The following is a 19,112-nucleotide window of genomic DNA, read 5'->3' on the forward strand; positions in this document are numbered from 1 at the left end:
TAAGTTTTTAAATGTTAAAGCGGATCATGTTGATCATACTAAATGTATTTGAGTTTGTCAGCATTAAAAAAGACTTTTAGGATTTACTCTATAAAGCCAAAGTTGGATTGACTAAAAAATTTGCGTGCAAATTGTTAGCTTAATTTTTTACGTTTAACCACTGGATTCTTTTTTTAGAGTTTAATTTGTATTTACAGTATGGATAATTTAAATAATTATGGATTAATACTTGGTGTCTGTGTATCGATACAATGCTACACAAAATATCGTGATACTATGCCCCACCACCACACTATGGAAGCAATGCGTAGACTGTCCTATCGAATAAAACCAAAAAATTAATCTGAAAAAAAAAAAAGATGTATAGTGGACGCCGGTGCATTCGTGAGCAGATGATGAGGTAAAAGAGAGACACATTTTTAATTATGAATTTTTGTGGAGAACTGGCTGCTATCTGTGTGTGTGGGTACGGAGTCAAAGCCAGGAGTGGTGCGATGATCGTGATGTGAATGGTTCCACTGGGACAGATTTCATCCAAAATTTTAGGGTGTTGAGGACCAGCTTTAACAACATCTCTCAGTGCCTCTCCATCTGTGGGTGGTGTAAAAGTGAATTCTGATGTGACTGTTCAGACTGAGGTCACATCACAAAAATTCAGGGGGGTAGCTGGGGGATGACTTGTTGGGTTTTTTTGTTTTAATCTTGACCCTCCCTAGAGGCTTCAAATATTTTCCCTTAAGCCTCCATGAGTGACTGGCGGGAAAAAGCATGACCCTCCCTCCACCATAAATAATAATATATTCACACCAAATGCAGGTAGTATCAGAGCCAATTAAATGTTCATACAGCACAGACAGTTTTTAAAGAAGATATGCCTTTCAAACCTGCTGGTGGGTTTTGGGATTGAGAGGGTATCTAAAATAAGTACAAAAAACAACCAGTTAGAGAGATATGTCTCTCCCTTAAGCCAAAATGAAAAGAAAAAACATAAATCTCTCCCCAGTGCTTAAAAAATTACTTGATGTTCCTCCCTTGTTTTGCACCATCCTCTCCTGTCTCATAAATAACTTCTTCTGGCGTATGTCCTGACACCTTCAGCTCCGTTGAGGCAAACCAGTCCAGTGTTTCATCATCCAGGTCAATTAAACCACGATCACCATTCGGTGGCCGGTGTTTGGGGCAGCTGGTTATTACGTGTTCCACAGTTTGCAGTGGTCTTAAGTCTGAGTCGTAAGTAGAGTCTTAAGTCTGTCCTCAGGTGGTTGAGGGTTGTCCATTGCTTTCGGGGCAGGTGCTGGCTGGGAACATCTGCGGGGTCTTCAGTGTCGTGGTGGAGCCTTGATGGTTCTGCTGACTTCCACTGGTCCCTCCATCTTGCCTTGATCCAGGCAGCTTTGGAGATATCAGATGGTACGGAGCAGTTCTTGCAAACTCAGTGTGACATTTTGTCAACTTTGTATTCGCTGTTGTTTTAACTACGCACATTTGTAATGTAGAACGAGGCTGTTTAGCAGAGAGTGAAGGTTCTGAGACTATAGCATGTGCTCAGGCCTTCACTGTGTCCTTATCCTGTGAGATAAAGGCCTACAGTATGTGTAAAAAACACAAAAATCCGACACTGTGTAAAATCAAGAAGGCCTCTTGACCCACTGTGAAGCTTTAGCGACCCCTAGAGGGGTTGAGACCCCCAGTTTGGGAACCAGCGGCGTACGACAGTGTTGACGAACATGACGTAGCTCTCAGTTAGTGTTATTGTATGTCAGTGTCATACATACCACGTCTCTCTGCCGTCTGTCTGAACATGTGGGTGTTACTCACCCTGTCACAACCCTCTCATCAACGTAACTAAAAACGCCCACACACCACCCTCCACTTATCGCTGCCCTCTAAATTACCTCCCTTCTGTCATCCCCTCAAATCAGCACCGTCCACCCTCTCGTCTGTCTCTCTAATCTTCACATCACAATGCACTGAGTCTCTCACCTGATCAAACATCCACTGCCCAACCACCTTTCTCTCCTCTGTCACAGTCAGACAGACTCTGACCCTCAGGCACACAGCTGACTGCCCCACTTAGCCTCTTATGTTCAGTTTCACCTGCTGAGTAAGATGTCAGACCACCTGCTCGTCTGTCACCAGTCCAAATGCATGTGATTACTGTTTTTTTCAGACACAGTGTGGGGGCCCCAGACCCTTCTGTGGAGGTGGGACCAACTCATTAGCTGTGTCTCAGTTCAAGGGCTGCAGCTGCCGAAGGCCACGCCCAAGTCAAGTTGCAAGTCTTTTTTGTTTTTGTCAAGTCAAGCCTAAAGTCATCAAATTTGTGATTCGAGTCTGACTCTCTGCCATGTGACCCTAGTTTATGCCTCTGCCTTTCTGTACTGTAGGCTAGTGGTTCCCAACCTGGGGGTCCCGGCTCCCACTAGGGGTCACTTAAGCTTCATGGGGGAGTCGTTAGATCTTCTTGATTTTAAAGGGTGTAAAGCCCTGTCTCCACCAAACACTTTCAGTATGGTGCTTCTGGAACCAACAGTAACCCTTCAGACATGGCACCTAGACCCTAGTGTTTCCACCACAGACAGTCCTCTTAAATGTGGGCGGGGTTGTTGTCACTCACTGCTCCGTCCAGCACTCACTGTATTTCCTCCTTTATCAGTCTGCACCTGGTTTATCGTCCACAGAACGAGGCTGCACGCCCACATTTTCACAACAAAACAGAACAGGCTGCAGTGAGAGTCTCTCTCCATGGGATATTTAAAAATAGCAGCTTTGTGCATTTAGTCTCTCTCCATGGGATATTTAAAAATAGCAGCTTTGTGCATTTAGTCCTTCTCAGGCAAGCTCAGGGGTTTAGTGTTGCTGGAGCCCACAGGAACGATGCTCCGTGACTCTTTTTTGGGGATTAAAAGTCACCGGCAGTCGGCCCAGTGAATGAAGTTATTGTTTCTCAGACTCCAGCTGCTGTGAGAGGCAGCAAAACATCCTTTCATTTTATAGTTACAGTTTACTAATAAAACTCTCCACAGTATGAACAGTGGTTACATGAGCCTCAAAACCAGACACAACTCAGCCCTGAGCAGAGTGACCGTCCTCTACTGACCAATCAGACTGCAGTGTTCACAGCTCCACCTTTTAGTACCAGATCTGTGTGCTAGGTACCCCAACAGAGGGGGGACCAAACATGGGGACGCTAAGGAACGCTTCTGTTGGTACCATCCACAACTTCTCATCTGCTGAAAGTTCGTCCAAAGTGCTCGTCTTACACAAACTTCCTTATTGTTATGCACTGAATATAATGAGATATCCATAAAATATGTCACTCAGTCAGGGGTCGTTAGTTTACTCAGTGATAGAAATGGCGTCCCTTCGGGTAAAAGGTTGGGAATCACTGCTGTAGACTTCTGACCTCTGCAGCTGTCTGAGTGTTTGGTTGCTATGTTTCACAATAATAAAAACAAAAGTGACAAATTGTTGTGTTATCACTGGACAGTGTAAATCATTAACAGCAGGACGACGCAACAAGAAACTGTTTTATATGAGACAAAATAAGTAATATCTCCCATTTTGTTTTACCTGCTTTACTATACACACTTTGGTGTGAGAACTCTGTCCCATAAGACCGTGTGTGTGTGTGTGTGTGTGTGTGTGTGTGTGGAGAAGGATTAAAGGCTTTCTGTGTCACTGCCCGCTAGAAACACTCGTGTAAATGAGGTCAAACAAAGCAGAAGGAGACAGGAGAGCACCTGCAGTCAGAGAGTCCCGCTAGTCATCATTTCATCACGCCGTCTTCTCTCACGACTCGCTAACCGACAAACATTCCCACCCCTGCCTGCCTTCCCATCCTGGCATGTTATTACAGAGCCCACAGCTGACAGAATCATGCCCGGGGCCTCCAGGCTGCTTATTAAGCGCACATCATTTGACATGTTCCATCTGCACTTTTAGTGGTCCTGGCTCGGCTTAGGTCATCACAGATGATGTATTCACGCAGAGCTGCTTCGGTAGCAACCAGAGGCAGAGACTCAGTGGTTTTTGAAACGGGGGGAATTCCACTGGCATTGCGTCAGCAGGTGATCCAGATGTACGATTGTTGTCCGCTGGATGAAAGGCATTCCTGCATAGCTTTGAGATGTCTGGGACTGCATGACAGCACCTTTTGTTAATGATCTACCACTCTAACCACTTGCTCTCTCTCTGCTTCTCAATAATCAGTCTCTATAGGCCTCTGGATTCATGACCCAGGCTGCCCCTTACACACACACACACACACACACACACACACACACTTCCCTGTGTTGTCTACTCATCCTCTTTGTCTGCCCTCACACAGAGGAGAGAGGTGACTGAATAGATGACGACAAGCTCCAAAGGTTCAAGAACAGCGCGTAACCCTACACCTCTTCCGCCAAAAACAATAGACCACACCTCCGTCCTCGCTCCCGCTGTCTCTCTCTCTTACTCAACCACTCTTGTGACCATATAAGGCAAAAAAAAGACAGGGGAAGCCAGCGGCGGCTGCTGCTGCTGCTGCTGAACAAACGGGCCGAGAGGCAGAGCTGCACGTTGCTTCCACTGAGAGTATCCCAGAGCCTGAAACTGTTAATGTTTGCTGTGTTTGTTTGAAATGAAATTGCCTGTCAGTGATCCAAATGTTTTCTGTGTGTGTGTGAGGTTCCTGAATGTGTGGGAGAGCGAACAACTCTGTAACAACATTCAGATCTGGCACGGCCAGAGAGCGTTCTGTGTTTATAGTAAATACTTTGCCATATTTATATTTTAAACACATGCTGCCCTCCACCTTGTTAGCTCTCCGTTCTGTTCCAGACAAATACCAAACCCAGACACAGACAAAGCAGCCACTGTTGCTGTTTACATCACTCCATCTTTTTTCCCATGCGACGTACACATGGCTCACAATACTGTGTTGACCACATTAGAGGTGTTGATGAATTAGCGCAGAGACATCTTAACAAAAGAGTGGAAGCTTTGTTTGTTTTGCCCTTTACTCCACATTCCTGAGTTTTGTGAGTCAACATGTGTCTTATCACTCCTTCCTGTGTACTGATTACAAAGGAAAGGAGGAGGATGTAGGCCAGCTCAGACGCCAGAGGAAAATGTTTGCATTGTACGTTTCTACAAACCAGAAATACATCACATCACTTGTATGTTTCATGTGTATCATATCAATGTTTCTAAAGTAATGTAATGACATTTCATCGGGAGTTGGAGGGGATGGTGGATGATGTGACACCAAGGTGAGATGTCTGTCTAACTGTCGACCAATATCTGAAACCAACAAACAACCAACTGCTTGTTTTACTGTGAGTCACTGCTGTGTTTCCTGTGGCTTTTTTAGCTACTAAACGTGGGTGTTTTGTAGTGATGCATCGCTATGTTTCCTGCTGGGGCGGTACCACGAAAAGCAATTGTTAAGAGACATCGCTGCCTTTCCAGCTCTGACAGTGCAACAAGAAGCATTTGATTTTACAAAAATGCATTTGGTTTTTTCAGAGACATTGCTGTGATTCCTGCCAGGATAGTGCCACGAAATGTGGTTGTATTTTACCAAGACATCACTGTGTTTCAAGCCAGGATGGTGCCATGAAAAGCAGTTGTTTTTTTACCGAGACATCGCTGTGTTTCAAGCCCTGATAGTGCCACAAAATGTGGTTGTAATTTACAGAGACATCACTGTCTTTCCTGCTGGGATAGTGCCACAAAAAGCAGCTGTTTTCTACCAAGACATTGCTGCATTTCCAGCCAGAATGGTGCCATGAAAAGTAGTGTTTGTTTTTTTTTACAGAGACATTGCTGTGTTTCAAGCCGTGATAGTATCACAAAAAGTGGTTGTTTTAAATTGAGACATTACTGTGTTTCCTGCCTGAATAGTGCCAGGAAAAGCAGTTGTGTTTTACCAAGACATTGCTGTGTTTCCTGCCTGAATAGTGCCACAAAATGTGGTTGTAGTATACAGAGACATCGCTGTGTTTCCTGCCAGGATAGCACCAAGAAAAGTGGTTGTTTTTTACTGAAACATGGCTGCTTTTCCACCAGGGATAATGCCATAAAAAGTTGTTTTTTAACCAGACACTGCTGTGCCAGGCAAGTGCCCTGAGAAGCAGTTGTGGTTTGTTTTTTTAAGACATCACTGTGTTTCCTGCCAGGATAGTGCCACGAAAAGTGGTTATTTTTTACCCAGATATCGCTGCATTTCCTGTCTGGATAGTATCACAGGAAGATGTTTTTTTTACAGAGACAACGCTGTTTTCCAGCCATAACAGTGCCACAATCCATTTGTGTCTTACCAAGACATCACTCTGTTTTCTGTCAGGATAGTGCCACAAAATGCGATTGTTTTTTACTGACACATTGCTGTGTTTCCTGTCATAATAGTGCCACAATCCACTTGTGTTTTACCAAGACATCACTCGGTTTCCTGCCAGGATAGTGCCACGAAAAGTGGTTGTTTTTTACTGACACATTGCTGTGTTTCCAGCCATAATAGTGCCACAATCCACTTGTGTTTTACCAACACATCAGTGTGTTTCCTGCCGGGATAGTGCCACGAAAAGTGGTGGCTTTTAACTGACACATCAGGGTGTTTCAAGCCAGGACAGTGCCACGAAATGTGGTTGGTTTTACCAAGACATCACTGCATTTCCAGCTGCTATAGTGCCACTAAAATGGTTGTTCTTTTTGCGAGACATCACTGCATTTCCAGCCAGGATAGTGCCTTGAAGAGCGGTTTTAACCAAAATTGGATATTTTAAGCCAAAACATGATATTTTCCTAACCTTAACCAAGTGGTTTTTGTGCCCAAACCTAACCACACGTTAACCACAGTGTTTATGAAATGTAAAGAAATGTAAACATATTAATGTATCCATTACATAATACAGATCTAACATATTTATGGTTTGCAGAAACATACAATACCAACATTATGTTCTGGCAATAGGGTAACAGTGAAAGGGAGAAGAGGAAACAGGGTGAGACTAACAGACAGAAGACAGAACAAATAACCAGTCGCTCTACCACACTCTCATTATTGCATTATCTTTAAAGCTGGTGGTGCTCTTAATTATCCTTTGTGGTTCTGGCTTTACACACAAAACACTTTGCTTTATCAAGCCAAGAGGCTGTGTGAACTGAGGCAAGTTTCGTAAATAGTCTCAGCAGTGAGATTGTACATGACTGGGGAATGATTGGTTGTTGGAATGAGCAGCAGTGTGTTTACACTGGACTCACATTCAAGCGTGTGGTGACTTTTCTCTGTCAGGTAACAGCTCGCAGCTCCAGGATCTGGGTCAGACGGCGCTACATTAAACAACCTATTTACTGTTAAATTTGACACAGATCTGAGCTACTGGATACATTCGTGTAGCGTGTATACGTCTCATTCATGAGGGCACAGACGAACACGTTCTCACAAAGTGTGAATGCCCGCACACATGAATTCACACAAGTAATTACACAGCGAGTGGCCAGTGAGCTAACATGCCACCCTTTTAACATGCTGTCCCTGAATGGGTCCTTTTCTTTCTGACTGAATGATATAATGGCTTTGCACACCCTGATTTGCAGACACACCCTGCTGCTGCTATTACCACCGGCTGAAGGAAAAAGAGAGAGACTAGGTCACAGTGAAAAGGAGAGCGGGAAGCGGAGAGAGGGAGGGAGATAGTGAGGTCAGAAGTGTCCATATTTGGTAATTCATGCCTGCGTTTTAACCCTGCATTTCTCTCTGTGCCCATTTGTGTTTGTTCTGCATCTTGTGCCTTTGTTGTGTCATTCATGTTCTTTTTCTACACGAGGTTTTTATTACATATGAACTTTTTGTTGTTTCGCAATTTGCACATGTGTTTATTTAAAGTCCCTCTCTCTGTTACTCCCCCTCATTCTCCTCTCTCCTGGCATCTGGTCCTGCTCAAGTAACGGGTGACAAGGCGACCTTTGACCTCTCAGCTTAAATTTCGGATATTTCCCATCCATCCCGGGGAGGGAGAGTGTGTGAGATTTATTGAATTTTCCAGGCAGGCATGCTGACTGTTTCGATGTTTTGCTCCACATACATGTGATGCCCAGCTGCCAAACGTATAGGAAAACACACAGCTGCATTCCTGTCATAATGACACATAGTGAACATAAATCACACGTTGAACAGAAAATGTGATTTTCCTGTTTGTCAGTGAATGCCTGCCATACCTAAGCCCCTGTTATATTTTGACTTCTCTGCTGAGTGAATCAGCAGAAGCGTTCCCTTTGTGTGGTGTGCTGAAGTCTGTAATTTGATCGTGTTGATGTCACCTATGAAAGCAATATTTGCATCAGGTCGTGTCAAAAGTTGTTTATCCCTGTAGCACAGAGCAGCGTCATCTGTTTCTTGTTCCTGCATCATCCTGAAGTGTAAGAAAGGAAAACATTAAGACATCAAGAGTGGAATTACCCTCATGTTTCCTCTAAACCAGTACCTCTGTCACATCCCACTTAATCAGCATCACCATCATGTTCCAGATGTGCTCATTTTAATTTATTCAACACTACTGCTACTCATTGCAATATTTTATACATACACTTAAATTGTCAATGTTGAAGTTGGTTTTGATAAAGTCTGCATTTGTACTACCAGTGGCAGAAGTGCTACATTCAAGCATTTATTTGTCACCGTTAGATAACTGTTTGAACTTTTTGTGCAAGCCAAGAACAGCTGTACTTGCTATTATTTTTTCAATGCCATTATCTCGAGATCTTGAAGTTATTTATGTTGATTCTCAAGAAAACAAAAGGCTGAAAAGGTGTTTTCCTTTTAGTCCGGCACTCCATTAACCCAGTTAGCTTTAGCACCACATTTCAAAGGGCTACCCATGTAGAGGTGGTAATATTTTAATGTTGTGTGTTGTAAATGTAAATGTCTTGCCTTTTATTTTCTGAAAACCAGCTACCTGTGTTAACATCCATAGTGCCCACTGCCATCCTCCAGTCTCCTCTGGTTAGCTAACGTTAGCCTTGGCTGCCCCGCTCTGTGTACCACCATCAGTGTCAGGTGGGAGCTAGCTAGCTAGAGATGTCAGTTTTGTGTAATTTTGCTTTCAATAGCCTGACACCAATCGACCAGTTAACTTTTAAACAAACAAAAGAGGCAAAATTACATAAACTACAAAAAGTGCTTTCCTTTTAGCCCGGAACTTCATTGACTCAGTTAGCTTTAGCGCCACATTTCAAAGGGCTGTCCATTTAGAGGTGGCGAAATTTAAATGTCATGTGTTGTAAATGTCTTGCCTGTCTTTATTATATGAAAACTGGCTACCTTCGTTAACATACCGAAAGATAGTCCCCACTGCCCATCCTCCAGTCTCCACTGGTTAGCTAACGTTAGGCTTGGCTGCTTCTATTGTGCGCCACCACCCATGTCAGGTGGGAGCTAGCTAGCAGCGCTACTTATTCTGCAATTACCGCTGGTAATGCCGCCCCAACCAATGGTGGTGTCACGGAAAAATTTGGCCCACCCCAGTGAGTAAGCGGCTTAATTTTGAGCTGCAAAAACCATAGCATTATTAAAGATTTTAGCCCGACTAGCTGTGTTGACACTGCTAATGGTGGTAACCATGCTAACCAAGCTAACAGTGATAACAATGCTTCAGGGGTTTTGCAGCTCAAAATTAAGCTGCTTACTCAGCTGGATGAATTGGAGGAGACTGGAGGTAAATATTCACCTCCTGGGCACTGCAGAGGGGCCTTGAGTAAGGCATCGAACCCCCAAGTGCCCAACCCAAGTCGATCCCCCCTTGCTCTGACATGTCTCCATTCAATACCTGTATAGGTCCTGTTTGTGCATGTGTGTGTCTTTGGGGCCCGTGTGTATATGACAACAGAGTCTATCCATCCATTGTCAAAGGCTTATCTGAAGCTGGGTTGCGGGGGCAGCAGGGGGACCTCAAGGCGTTGGCCAGATGAGATATGTCTCCCGCGATCTTGGGAGCTGTGCTGTCCGGGGCTAATAGCCACTGGTAGGGTCTCCCAAGGCAAACTGGTCCCATCCAACAGGAGAAATTTGGGGTTCAGTATCCTGCCACCAGTCTTCCAGTTAGTGGACGAGCCACTCTACCTCCTGAGCCACGTGTTACCGGCTCACGCTTTTCCCCTGTAATGGCAGTGGCCTTGTGGGTAACCTGTGAGTGTGTGATGTGTCTTTCATTGCAGAGGCAAGCAGCTCTCTCTCGGGTGTGTCATGGTGAAGATCGCATGCAGCAAAGAATGATGATAGTCAGCAGAATTAAGTGTCTAGATAAACTCAAGGCTACTGTTTAACCGCACAAGAAGGCCAAGACTGCAATAAAGCCATTGCTGGTGGTCAGCACCCAAACGCCTTGCTATCCTTCCTTCAGTGGAGTGGTTGGGACCACTAGAAGCAAGTTACCAGCGAATAATGAGCCAAGTTAAATTAATACAAATAAGCCAGCGTGTTCCCACCTGCAATTCAAAGCCAGTACGAAGTCACTGAGAGAGGTAACACATGGTGGTGGCTGCTGGTGGGCAGTTTTTCCGCAGCAAACCCATGGGTTGCGATGGCATTACCATCAGTAATTGCCAAATGAGCAGCGTCACTAGCTAGCTCCCACCAGACCTGAACAGCGTGCAGCACGGTAAAGTGAAGAGAAGCAGAATTAACCTGCTTAAAAACCTTTGTTTTCTTGTGATAATGGGTTTATTATCTCATTATTTTGACATGACTACGCTCATTTTCTTGAGATAAAATAATTAACTTGTGATCTCGATATAACGCCTTTAAAAAAATAATTTCAAGTACAGCCATTCTTAACTTATGTACCTTTATCTTCTCACTGACTAACTACAAATTCCAATCACTCTCAACCTGTGTGTCACAGTGATTCAGTATGTGGATATCTCTTCTAATTCCAATCATATTTTCAAATTTTTTCCACAAATTTACTGAGCTACTTCACAATATTTCCACACACCCCCTGGGGTACATGCACCTTTGGTTATGAATCCGAGCTCTAAATGATTTTCCACACCAGTTTATGCTGCTGATCAAAGCTGCCGATTTTTCAATCCATGTTTCACACTGAGACAGGGAAAATATATTTATTTTCCATTGCTAATGTCTCCCCATCTGCTTGTGGCATGTGGATTGGCACTGTGCTCTCAGTTCCACTCAGCAAACTGGGCTCGAATCACCCAATCATAATCCCAGGAGAATATTTCAAGCAAACAGGTTCACGCTGTACTGTTCCATTCTTCTGTGTAGACTTTGGCAGTGGCAGCGCAGAACTGTCATTTCAACATCCATCATCTCACTCATCCCTGTTTTGTTAAATTTTCCTGCACTGTCTCTCTCCTACCAGCGCTGCACTCCTTTCTCTTTATTCCTCATTTTCTATATCAAATGAAACACCTGTTCCACACCTTTTGCTTCGTCTTTGATTTAATCTACATAAACACGTCATCTACTACCTCTCCGTGTGTCAGGCGTTTTTGAAGAGCCAGTAAAAACAAATGTCAGGAGTGATTTGAAGTCTGAACAAGTGTTTCCCTCCCACACATTAATTATATCATCACCCGTAGCGGTTCCCATGTAGTGTCAGCGTGTCTGGTCATGAATCTTGGCTTACCTGTTTGAGTGATGGGATCATGGGAACCTGTGAGAGTAGATTACACAACGCTGCTGCGGTTTGAATCTTGTGAGGTCTCCTAATCTAATCGTTTATCAGCAAGGTGCAGTCGTGCGTTTAAATACAGGCAAAATATCGATGCAAGATTGATGTATGCATGCGCTGACAGAACATGCTGACAAGTGAAGAGTTTTAAAGCGAAATTGTGAAACTTTAAAATGAATTATCATTACATTTTATCTGAGTTTTCTTAAACCACAACTGGATGTTTTAAAGACTCCAATCCATCCTCTAATTAACATATAAAGTAGTTTTCAAACATCTCTAAAGTCTTGCTAAGATATCATCCAAATGTTTTCTTCACTAGCATCTAAGATCTCAAGCAAGCATAAACTATTTATATAAAGCAGATCAACAAAATATTTTAATTCCCCCGGAGGCAAGTGGGGTGAAATTATTTATTTTTAGCAGTGACATGATCGCTGAGCGTTTCGAGTTGTTCAACAGTGAAAGGTTCAAGGCACTGATGGCCAAAATCTACCCTGCCAAAGTATCCTTGGTCCAGACACTAAATCCTTATCAGCTCCCTGTTTTGACCTCTAAGCTCTGGCCTCTGCTAGGAGCAGAAGAAAAAACTAACATGGATAAATAAAGTGCTGTATTATTGATATAACACATATGCATGGATGGACTACTGAGAGGGCCTACTGGGCACAGCGCCAGGGGCCCAAAGTGTCAGGCACACCAACCCCCGGCCTTCGTCTGCAGTCATATTAACCCGTACTAATCAGGAAGACCCAAAACGACCTAAAGATGCAAAGGTCAAGCAAAGAGATGTACAATAACTACTTAAAGGCACAAAACATACACAGACACAAAACAATAAGACAGAAAGTACCACAAAAAAGAGGCTATATAGAACACTGAACAGCCACAAGGAGACACACAATAACTGGAAAAGGCACGAAAATACCTCAGAGACACACAAATCAACCACAAAGAGACAAAAACAAACAAAGTGACACAAACTTAGTCAAAACACAACCAAAGATAACACAAAATGGCCACAAAGGGACACAAATGTACCTTAAAGAGACACAAAATGACAAAGAAACCCCACAAAATGACCTCAAAGGCACGTAGAATGACCAGTACTTACACAAAAGACACACAAAATGACAACAAAGAGACAAAAATGTACCTTATAGAGACACAAAATGACCACAGAGACACAAATTAACTGTAGAGAGACACAAAATGACAAAGAAACCCCACAAAATGACCTCAAAGACACGTAGAATGACCAAGACTTACACAAAAGAGACACGAAATGACAACAAAGAGACACAAACGTACCTTATAGAGACACAAAATGACAAAGAAACCTCACAAAATGACCTCAAAGACACACAGAATGACCAATACTTACACAAAAGAGACATGAAATGACAACAAAGAGACACAAATTTACTTTAAAGAGACACAAAATGACCAAAAAAACCCCACAAAATGACCACAAAGACCGAAAAATTACACAAAATAGACACAAATTACAAGAAAGATTTGCAAAAGAACCATAAAGCTACACAAAGTATCCGCCAACACATGCAAAACAACCAAAAAAAGACACAATATTACTTCAAAGAGACACTAAACAACAACAAAAGCGGCTAAACCACCACAAGCCTGAGTGTCTTGCTCCTGCTGAGGAGAGGTGGTGTGGCCGTCTGCGCGTCTGTGCCCAGCGGCCCATTGTCTCATAATCCGCCCTTGCACCTATGAATAAATCATATTTCCAATATGAGACGGGGATAAGTGCACAAGTGTATGGTTTCAAGCCTGTTTTTTATTATAATTAAAAAATAAAAATATTTTTTAAAAATGGTCCTTTGTCTGGGAAATGACAGCATTTAATAATAACGATAATAATAATAATAGATTTTATTTATAAATGCCTTTCAAGACACCCAGTGACCCTTTACAAAACCAGACAAGACAGTCAGCACATAATTCTAAATTCTTTTTTCTTGGCAGTTATCTAAAGGGACGTAAAACAAAATGCAGTGAGCAAGTTTTTATTGATGTCGACAAGCCAAAAGATCTGTAGTGTTAACATAGAAAAGCATTCAGAGATCAAGCACCTGCATTAAGTCAAGGAAATGTCTGTAAAAACTTACATCCATATCATTTAAACTTGATGTTAACACAATAAATGTAATATACAGTATGCAATGAAGGACTTGTAATGGTGTCTGTTGTGTAGTACGCCCAATGTAAATTAAATTCTTTTTCGTCTTCTTCCTCCTCATTTATTATTACTTTATATTTATTTATTATTGCTTTTTGTGCTCCCATTCATATGCTGTAATGTTTCAATTGTTTTAACACAGCTTGTCACCATGTATGTGTATATTTTGAAGAAACTGTAGGACTTATGTAAACTTATTTTGCATTTTATGTTTTTTTTTTTATAATGTTGGAAACTCGATAAACTTGAATAAAAAAAAGAAAAAAGAATATGTTCATAAAACATATTATGAAGCATGAGGAAAGGCTGCTCTAAAAAGATGAGTTTCCAGTTGGGACTTTAAAGAAGAAACTGATGTACACTGATGAAGACCCTGAGGAAGAGTATTCCTACACTAAAGGCCCGGTCACGCATAGTATTTATGTATTTATTTAACCTTTGCTGAAATGAGTTTCCTCTGTGGGGTGTCTGGGCTCAGCCTTAGACATAGGGTTAGGAGCGCCGACATTTGGAGGGAGTAGAGCCGCTGCTCCTTCATGTCGAAAGGGGTCAGTTGAGGTGGTTCGGGCATCTGATCAGGATCCTCCTGGGCGCCTCCTGTTAGAGGTGTTCTGGGCTCGTCCCACAGGCAGGAGGCCCCGGGGCAGACCCAGAACACACTGGAGAGATTACATATCTCATCTGGCCTGGGAACGCCTTGGGGTCCCCCAGGAGGAGCTGGAGAGTGTTGCAGGGGAGAGGGACGCCTGGGGTGCTTTGACACCGCGACCCAGCCCTGGATAGGCGCATGAAAATGGATGGATTCAGGAGTGTCCTGGCCAAGACCGGCAGCAACATAGGAAAAAAATAAAACACAAAATGAGATTACTACAAATAAAAGCCAAAAAGTGCTGTAGTATTTGCTATAAGTGATAGGGATAGACCGATATGGATTTTTTAGGGCCGATGCCGATACCGATTTTTTTCATCACCCTTAGCCGATGACCGATTATGGACTGCCGATTTTCTTGAGCTGATATTTGGGGCCGATACTGCTTTTGCTCCCTCAATTTACATAAAAAAATGACACAATGATAACAAATATTACAGGTCTCAAGTTTAAAATAAGAAACATTTATTGAACAGTAAAAAATACTAAAACAAGATGGAAAGTTGAGGTAGAACAGGTAGAATATCATTATTATTATTATTATACATTCAAATAAAAAAAAAGAGTTCAGTGCTCTTAAATCTTCCAGTAATGTCTTTATAAAATAAACAAATATTTAAGCTGAAGCATAAATAAAACAACAACTACTGTACACATTAGGATTCAACAGCTTTGTTCAACTTAACCACATACTTTGAAATGAAAAAAAGTGCCAGGGAAAAATACAACCGTGAACCCACGCGCGTATCGGCCGATGCCGATACAAGTAAAAAACTCAAAGGTGCAAAAAAAATGGCAACTACACATGATTTTAATTAGCTAAAATGCACCCTGGCATTGGCATATGGATGATTGCATACAACAGTGCAGTGTAACAGCAGAGGTGTTGATGCTGATGTGATGTATGAGTGATATGAGTAGCAGACAGGCCTGTGTGTGTGTGTGTGTGTGTGTGTGTGGGGGGGGGGGGGGGGGGGGATATGTCTGATATTTGGCAGCCTTACAGTAGACATAGTATCAAACAGTTGGAGCCATCGCTGCTACTTGTTTTCACAGCAGACGGTGGTCAGACGAGACCCTGTTGACACATGAGGGAGGCCCGGGATGATGCAGTCCATCCTGAGAGTGCCTGGTACTTATATGGTCATAAAAATCCTTAGTATGCACATACCTCTCTCATTAAACACAGCTTTATCTGCGCCCCGTCTCTGCCCTCCCTCCTCTCAACTCTTTCAAGTTCAGCTCTTTCTGCTCCCCAAGCCCCGCCCTCCCTACACTTCATCCGCGCTTCTGATTGGCTCAAAGTGCGCGGAGTATCAAGCGCAGCTGCGATTGGTTAAAGGGGCGGTGCACACGGACCGGAGCCCGCCTCGCGCTGGACCGCACCCCGGCTCCGGCTGCCTACGTACCGAGTGAATTTACGCGAACCAGTGAGCAGCTCGAGGAGGAGGGAGGGCAGAAGGAAGAGGGGGAGAGAAAAAAAAGATAGAAAGAGTGAGTGGAGCAGAGAAAGAGACGGAGGAAGCAAGTAGTTTAGCCTGAGCTCTCTGCGAAGCTGCTGTCGACGGGGAAAGAAGTTTGACTCACGGCGACGCCACCGGTTGTTGTTAGCCACCCCTCTGAAAGGCACCGAAAAAGCAGGTAATAATTTCCACCTTGGGCACTTTTTATCCGCCATGCTTTCTCCCTCTCTGTCCCTCTGTGGACTCTTTCATAACTCATTCAATCTGCCGTGTCACTCCAGCAAGTGCAGTGAACCAGGAAGCTCCGGCTGCAACTTCAGCAACCGCGATGGGTGGAGTGGGAACTGATTCAAACCGGGATTTATTTAACTCTTCAGCAACCTTAACTACATTTTAATCACCGTAAAGTTTCAAACAAAAGGCGCGTGTGTGATATTTGTCGCCAAGTTCAGCAGCAGCACGGTGGCAGCTGGCGACAAGCTCAAAGCCATAACGGTGGAGACAGGAAGTGATTCGGTTGAATGAGTTGCAGAAAATGCCGGTTAAGGAGTTTGATGGGGAATTAAAGGAAAGTTAATTTTGAGTGTGTGCACGCAAACTCCTTCGCGGACACAGGGATGTGTGTGTGGGATTAATTTGTGTCTCTTGAGGTGAACTTTTCGGTTTGGTCAGAAACGGACGCCGTGTGTGGCCAGTAACATGTCTGGCTCGCGGCATGACGTCACTGGTTTACCGGTGGACTGAAAAAAAAAACAAAAAACGGCGCCGTGCTTCTTCATCTGCTCCTGCACCGTCCAGCTCGACCTCACTGAACCGTGACATCTGCCTTACTGTCTTACAATGGTGCAAAGTAACTGAGTACATTTACTCAAGTACAGTTTTGAAGTACTTGCACTTGAGTATTTCCAATTTATGCTTCTACTCCAAAGCATTTGGGGGCCAAATATTGTACTTTTACTCCACTACATTTATTTGATAGCTTCAGTTACTAGTTACTTTAAAGATTTATGACGTTAATGTCAATACAAAATATTAGGGATGCACAATACTGGATTTTATTTGCTGATATCCGATATGCCACCAATGTCAATACATCCACCTTTTCGCTAACTAATTTTGATAATCATCAAGTCTCTTCTGTAGGGAAATTGACATCATATTATGCATGCATACTCTTATCATGATGGCCCACCAGCAGATGGAGACATGAAATACATTACTTTTCGATGTATGTAATATTTATTCATTGCGCAAAATAAGAAAAGACACAATGGCCAATTTTAAAGCCGATGTTGGCCATTAGCGATGACTTTCTCAGAAGTATTTTCAGTTTATGCTTCTTTATACTTCCACTCCAATACAATTCTGGGGCAAATATAGTACTTTTTTTACGCCAGTACATTCATATGTTGGCTTTAGTTATGTTGCAGAGCTATGTTAATACAAAATATGTCATTTTATTACAGGTAAAGGTACCTAGCATTATAAAAAGTAATTAAAATGAACTCCAACCTTTACTAGCTGCAACATGAAAGTGATCAGTAATTGTAATCCAGTAATACAATTTACATAGTTGTGAAACGGGCCATGCTGCATAGAGAGTGCTTTTACTTTTGGTGCTTTAATTATACTTTGATACAGGGGCGTAGTCAGTAGCTGTCTAAAACAAAATTATACGCTGAACCGTGGCATCTGCTTTTCTTTCCTTTTAATGGTGGAAGGTAACAGAGTATATTTACTCAAGTACATACTTAAGTACATTTTGAGGTACTTAACTTGAGTATTTTGAATTTACGCTACTTATACTTCTACTCCAATACATTTAGGGGCCAAATATAGTACTTTTTACTCCACTACGTTTATCTGTTTTAGTTACTTTGCAGATTCATGTTGTTAAAACAAAATATAAGTGCTGCATGATATTGGATTTTTTGCAGATATCCGATAAGGCGATATATAACAACTTATTTGACCAATACTGATATCGATGTAGCCACTTTTTAAGTCTCTTCTGTTGGGAAATTGACATCATATTAAGCATGGATACTCTTATCGTGATGCCCCCCCCAGCAGATGGAGACATGAAATACAATACTCAATGTATTTTATATTCATTAATTGTGCGAAGTAATAAAAAGCATTTGTGCCAATTCTAATAGTTCATTTTAAAAGTCGATGTTGGCCGATACTGTTGATGTACCGAGTTATATCAGAGTGTTGGCCAATTCTGATACTTCATTTTAAAACCAATATTGGCCAATACCGACGACATGCTGATACTATCGTGCATCCCTACAAAATATGATATATTATTACAGGTTAAGGTACCCAGCTGTATATAAAGTAATTCAAATTTGCTCCACCTTTACCAGCCGCGGGTGGGTCCTTGTAAGTGATTCAGACCTTTTGCATTCTTTAGAAAGCACGTTTTGGATGTGGTATTTGAATGCCTGATATGAAGGCCATGTTTCCAAATTAAGTTTGACTTATAGTTACTCTTAGCCCAGGGTGCATAGTACAAAAATGCAGTTTTGACTAGTTCAGAACAGACTGGAGGGACTCTGAAAATTATCCATTGAGGGTCTGGTCCGATGAGTCAAACAGGAGAAAGCATTTTACAGAAGTTAATTAGGCACTGGTTGTTACATCAGTAAACCAGATTTTAGCCAGAAATGATTCCTGGAATACACAAGAATGCCAGTTGAAAATGACCAGGTTTGTCTTGTAATTACAGTGCGGTCCACTGTGATGAACATCAGCCAGGCAGCACAAGAGTTTTCCATGATGATTTTATGGGATATATCAATATCAAGCCAAGACGGTTTTATTCATATAACCTGAAGTCACAAGTTACAAATTTGCCTCAGAGGGCTTCACAAACTGTAAAACATTGGATACCCCTGGTTCAGAAAAAGAAAAACTAGCTATGGGGCTAAAGGGAGTAACCTCAGGAGGAGCAACAAAAGAGGGATCCATGTTCCAGACATGAATACAGTGATGCCAGATATGCAACTGTGAAATGACAATATGGAGTAAAAGTGGGGGTATTAGTTGAATAAAGTAAAATTAAGGAAATATTTAGCTCAGTAGGTTAAGAGTTTTAGACAGAAAGTATTTGG

At 42.5% G+C, this 19,112-nt stretch overlaps 1 protein-coding gene across 3 annotated transcripts in view; it reads left to right on the forward strand.

Annotated features, from left to right (window-relative positions):
- Positions 1-19,112, forward strand: part of LOC125879051 (myosin-9-like) — a 110,472-nt gene that overhangs the window by 44,434 nt on the left and 46,926 nt on the right. For 2 of the 3 annotated variants that reach the window (XM_049560647.1, XM_049560648.1), the window contains exon 1: positions 16,015-16,171. The exons of the other annotated variant lie outside the window; for it this stretch is intronic. The gene's annotated coding sequence lies outside the window, so the exon portion shown is untranslated. Of the gene's footprint in view, positions 1-16,014; positions 16,172-19,112 lie in introns of those variants that run through there. 3 annotated transcript variants of the gene reach the window in all.

The sequence above is a fragment of the Epinephelus fuscoguttatus genome, linkage group LG19 (assembly GCF_011397635.1).
Source record: "Epinephelus fuscoguttatus linkage group LG19, E.fuscoguttatus.final_Chr_v1".
Taxonomy (NCBI): domain Eukaryota; kingdom Metazoa; phylum Chordata; class Actinopteri; order Perciformes; family Serranidae; genus Epinephelus; species Epinephelus fuscoguttatus.